The following is a 6,505-nucleotide window of genomic DNA, read 5'->3' on the forward strand; positions in this document are numbered from 1 at the left end:
CTCGCATGCTCACATATATTAAATTTTTCTATAATTCCCAAACGTCCGTCTGTAAAATCTAGTGACCAGCCACCTCCATGTACACAACCATTATTGTATGTTTTTGTTGTAAGCATAATGTGAGCTGGACTAAAGCTGCTTCCCTTCGACCAGCGAATCAAGCTCCCGAAGATGTCAGTCAGCTGCTGACACCTGTGAGTAGCATGCATGCCACAGGTGTGAATTTAGAAAGACTTTACTCATTCACTCATCACTCTGAGGTTAATAAAATGAATACTCTGAGAAGGATGATTGTAAGACCCAGGGGCATATTTATGAGTGGCTTGCACCAGCCTTGTATCGTGTAGTGTGATGCAAGGGTGGCACAAGCAGTAAGTCATGTTTAAAAAATGATGCAGCTTAAAAAATGCGTAGATTTTTAAGGTATGCGTGTGACAAAAGCTGCACAGAACGCAGTTGTGTGACACAACAATTAATATATGCAATGCAGGCGTTCTCCCACAAAATCCGATGCAAATGTAACTCAGTGGTGTTTATGGGGATCACTGACATAATATCGATTACCAAAATATCGACTACTTAAAATATCGTTGCTAAATTATCGACTACAATATTATCGACTCACCATACTTATTAAAGAAAATACAAAAATATCGAGTACACAATATCGTCTTAACAAAATATCGTATATCATTATATCGAAGTTAAAAATATCGTTAACAAAATTATCGTCTACTCTTAAATGACAATGTAAATGACAAAATTATCGAAACCAGAAATATAGACAACCAAAATATAGAATATTTCACAATATCGACTATCTAAAAAACTATGAAGAAAATATACTTTAAGCACAACACATACATTAACATTGCAATACATAATAAAACACGTAAATAACATTAAAATTTTCGTTCAAACACATACATTTAAAAATAAACATTCCATAAACAATATGAATACATTTCACTACATAAATAATTTTATAATTATTATGCATGCATTAAACCACATTTAAAAATATCTTTAAAGCATTTAATACTACAAATAAACAATGACTTACTACTAATAAGTTGCTAATTAGCGTTTCCCTTACAAGGAAACAAACAGCCAGAAAAGAAAAAAAAATTAAGGTGGACCAATGACATGCTCACATTTCAAATTAAACCAATGAAATGAAGCAACTAATTAATTGCACACTATAAAAACACTACATTTCAACATCTCTTTCACGCTACAAACTGAAAAGAAGAAATAAGACGAAACTCTACTCAACTGTTTCCTGAAAGAAGAATTACAGTCCAAAAGAAAATTTAACAACTACAGAAAGTAAGTTAAACTCTGTTTATAAAGCAACTAATCTAGAATGCTACAGCTGAAACTATTTCTATAAATGAATGTACTACACTTCATTTAATTACATTCATTTTGCCTCTATAGATACCTTCTAAAAAGACAGAAATATTTTGGACATCCCCACAACTCTAATATTAATCAATGTAAGTATTGTTTTACTTTTTCCTACCCACCTACAACTATTAATTAAAAAAATAATTCTAAAAAATAATTATTCCTTATTTGTCTCCTCTACAGAAAACCACTGAACCATCCAAAACTACCTTCTACGCAATCACCTACTGGACCAAAGAAATAAGTAAGTATATAAACCTCAATCATTAAACAGCCTAAAATACGCAGCCAGAATGTTACTTTCCCCTTAAAACAGTAGCACATTCAAAAAAATGTATCCAACTATTAACACATTTTTTTCTCTTATCAACAGAAAATCTATCTCCAAGATTAAACTGAAAGCTTGAAGTCAGCTAATTAACATCTTTCAACACATCAAATTATACATTGTAAGTATATTCACTAAAATGTAAATATATTTAAAATATCGATAACATTGTTTATATTTACAAAATATTTTTTCATCTCCCCTAGCATAATACAGAACAACATGACTGAAGGTGCTGAATTTATAACGTCTCAAAAAAATAAAATGTTGTTATGTTATATGGGTTATGTATATACACAAGAAAAGCAAAGTGGTCTGAAAATGATTTGGAAATGTAGCAAATACTACTCAAACAAATGCTATGGTAGAGCTATTACAAAAGAAACCACTGTTCTTTCTGTAAAAGAACATAATCACCCCCCCAATATTACAGAGATAGAAGTTAGAAATGCTCTTGAAAACATTAAAGAAGCAAGTACTAGCACTGATAAACCCACCACCCAAATACTCAAAGAACAATTAATAAAAATACCACACCATGCATCAGCACAATTACCCCCAATTGATTGTTTAAAAAGAACTATAGCTAGACAAAAAAAACTAACTACCAAAACTTTACCTACCCCTAAAACATTTGATACAGTAATCATTCCCCCAGAATTAAGCATAACTCACACTAATGAACCATTTATTTTTTTTGACAACAAATCTCCTGAGAAAAGAATAATTATGTTTGCTACTGCAAACAATTTAGTGAAATTACAACAATGTGACACTTGGATGATGGATGGAACTTTTAAAGTTTGTCCAAAACCATTTTACCAGCTGTACACAGTGCATGGATTGTACCAACATTCTAACATTCCATTCATCTATGCCCTCTTACCAAATAAACAGCAAACAACATACATAGAAATATTAACCAAAATTAAAGAAGAAACCAATAATTATTTCCCACAAAAAATAATTATTGATTTCGAATTAGCCATGATCAATTCAATACTAAAAAATTATCCACACACAGCAATCCAAGGTTGCTATTATCATTTTAACCAGAGTCTATGGAGACATCTGCAAAAGTCCACCCTAAGTGTACAATATGCTACAGATAGTACTTTTGCCTACCAGGTTAAAAAACTAATAGCACTAGCATACGTACCTGTAACAGATGTAGCAGAACACTATAATATTCTAATAGAAAGTCCCTATTACAAAAAGAACGAAGACAAATTAAGCCAACTCCTAGACTACTTTGAGGACACCTGGGTGGGAAGATTACATCGATCAGGACATAGAAGACAACCAAAGTTCCACATTCCTTGGTGGAATGTATACCTGAGTACCTTAAATAAACAATCCAAAACAAACAATAGTGTTGAAGGATGGCATAATGCCTTCCAAGCAACTACAAGCAGAGGGAAACCTACCCTACAAAAACTCCTGGAATCTCTACAAAAAGAACAAAGCTACCAAGAATTACGGATGCAACAATCTGTTACTCAAATAGGTCCTAAATTAACTAAACAAACCAAACAAATGTTTGATCTACTACAAAGTCAAGTAAACCTATACCCATCAACAAGTGGCCTATACTACCTATCACTAATAGCCAAAAGCATTTTATAATTAACATACACACAGCTAATAAATGAAATAGGTCAATACAATAAACAATTGCAATCATATATTAATACTATATTTTCCTAAATAATATATAATTGTCAGATACATTTCATTTTCATATAGGAAATATATCTGTACAATTAAATATTATTTCTGTAAATATAATATATATAACAATAAACTATAATAACATTTCCCACCCAAATTATAACAAAATATAACTTACCATTGATGTAGCCATACAAGATGAATTCCACCAAGTAAGACTCCTTCCATTTCTATGTCAATCCATAGTAATAATAAAAAATTTGCCGCACCAAAAATGAAAATATCAACACATCCAATGTAAATCCATCCTCGACAAATCCAAAAACGTGAAACCCTCAAAAACCCGAAAAATAGGTCAAAATAGTAACAAACGCTCCTGGAAATCCCGGTGAAAAAAACAGTGTGATAACTTTATTAGTTTCATTAACTAAAACACACTGTAAAAAAAAAAAAAAAATAACGTCTCTCTTTCCATCATAATATCCAAACCCTCAAAAACCCGAAAAGAAGTGAAAAATCAAAATAAACGCTCCATGAAATCCCGTAAAAAGTTAAAAAGTGTGTTAACATTATTACTTAAATCAAGTAACACACACTTTAAAAAAAAAAATGCGTCTTGGTCTTCGAAAAAACATCGATCAACATTTACCTGAAAAACAGAACAAAACATACCCACCCACACAATCACACCCAAATACATTTAATAAATACAATTACATCATTTCAAAACAACACATATTTAATCACAATATTTACTTCGAAAACTACGTCACAACCAGTAAACAACCAGACGTAACTAAATCATTACTAACACGTCAAAAACACCCAAAACATTTTAAATTATCTATCAATACACTATAAACATCCTAACTACCCTAAACATAAGTATTTAATAACACTTAATACTTAAAACACCCCTTACCTTGCTCAACGCGACGCAGCTTCCAACCGCGAGCTTCCTCAGTCCAAAATGACCCAAAATAACATGAAGCGGTTACAAAATAATCCCATTCAAATGAAAGTCCCTACTTAAATCAGTGTAAATACATTAAAACATTATAATCATATATAAATATAACATAAATGTATCTAAATTTTTTGAAAATTATTTTGTAATAAACAATACCTTAAAAAATTATATTCATAATAATTATAAATACATTATTATTATGATTATAATACAGTAATTTTTTTTCACAACTGTACAAACTATAATAAAATGTTTTTATTATTTAAAAATTATTTACAAAATGTACATGTTGCAAAACAATTTTTTTCATATAATTATAAAATATAAAAATTAATAATATTAACATTTCCTACAATAATATTATTAATCATCATTAAAAATACATAGCATAAAAATATACTTTTTGTCATGTACTAATTATGTACAACAACAAAATAAAAATGAAACAATATTCTTCAGAAATTAAATATGCAATGATTTTTTTTGTGTATATAGCCAACAAAAACATTATGATATGAATACTGTAAGAATATGTTTATTTGCAAACAATGTTAAAAAGTAATAAATGTTATGTATGTTTTTTTGTAATTATCAATACTTCTGTTATAAAATGTGATAATATCAATACATTTTATTTTCCTTAAAACATTGCAAAAAGACACAAATGAATGCATATTTGCTGTATGTCTACTAATGTATACTCCATTATGTAAATAAAAAAAAAATAATCTGTCTACTTTCTTCAACAAAAATAAAGCTTATCTAAAAATATAAAATGTGTCATTGGATTTCATAATTTATAACTCTCACATATATAATGTAGCTAATTTAATTGTTTAAAAATGTAAATAATCACATTTTTTTCCAACATTTAATCCAAAAACATACTTCATTAACACAATACATATACATTCAGCACACTAACCCTATAGAAATTACTATTCCCATTTCACCTACATTAAAGTTAGGAAAACTGCTGGACACTAACCCTATATAATTTACTATTCCCACTCCAGTTAACATAAAGTCAGGAAAGGTGCTGGACAGTAACCCTATATCATTTACTATTCCCACTCCAGTTAACATAAAGTCAAGGAAGGTGCTGGACAGTAACCCTATATAATTTACTATTCCCACTCCAGTTAACATAAAGTCAAGGAAGGTGCTGGACAGTAACCCTATATAATTTACTATTCCCACTCCAGTTAACATAAATTCAGGGAAAATGCTTGACAGTAACCCTATATAATTTACTATTCCCACTCCAGTTAACACAAATTCTGAGAAGGTGGTGGACAGTAACCCTATATAATTTACTATTCCCACTCCAGTTAACATAAAGTCAGAGAAGATGCTGGACACTAACCCTATATAATTTACTATTCCCACTCCAGTTAACATAAACTCAGGAAAGGTGCTGGCCAGTAACCCTATATAATTTACTATTCCCACTCCAGTTAACATAAAGTCAAGGAAGGTGCTGGACAGTAAACCTATATAATTTACTATTCCCACTCCAGTTAACATAAACTCAGGAAAGGTGCTGGCCAGTAACCATATATAATTTACTATTACCACTCCAGTTAACATAAAGTCAAGGAAGGTGCTATATAGTAACCCTATATAATTTAATATTCCCACTCCAGTTAACATTAAGTCAGGAAAGGTGCTGGACAGTAACCCTATATAATTTACTATTCCCACTCCAATTAACATAAACTCAAGAAAGGTGCTGGACAGTAACCCTATATAATTTACTATTCCCACTCCAGTTAACATAAAGTCAGGAAAGGTGCTGGACACTAACCCTAAATAATTTACTATACCCACTCCAGTTATCATAAACTCAGGGAAGATGCTGGACACTAAGGTGCCTATCACGATCCGGCAAAAACCGGGTACGAACCGTCGGACGGAGCATAATCTCCGCCCGACGCGTACCCGGTCGACAATTTTTACAAACAAGGAATTACGATTCGCACGGGTACACCATTACCGTACGATTCGTAAAAAAGCCCGACCGAACAAAAAACACCTACCAATGCGATCCGGGAAAGCGCCGACCTGACGTCGGGACGCTCGCAGCCAGCCATTCACGACCCAGGAATCACGATTCGCACCGACGT

Source organism: Triturus cristatus, chromosome 5_2, assembly GCF_964204655.1.
Source record: "Triturus cristatus chromosome 5_2, aTriCri1.1, whole genome shotgun sequence".
Classification (NCBI taxonomy): Eukaryota; Metazoa; Chordata; class Amphibia; order Caudata; family Salamandridae; genus Triturus; species Triturus cristatus.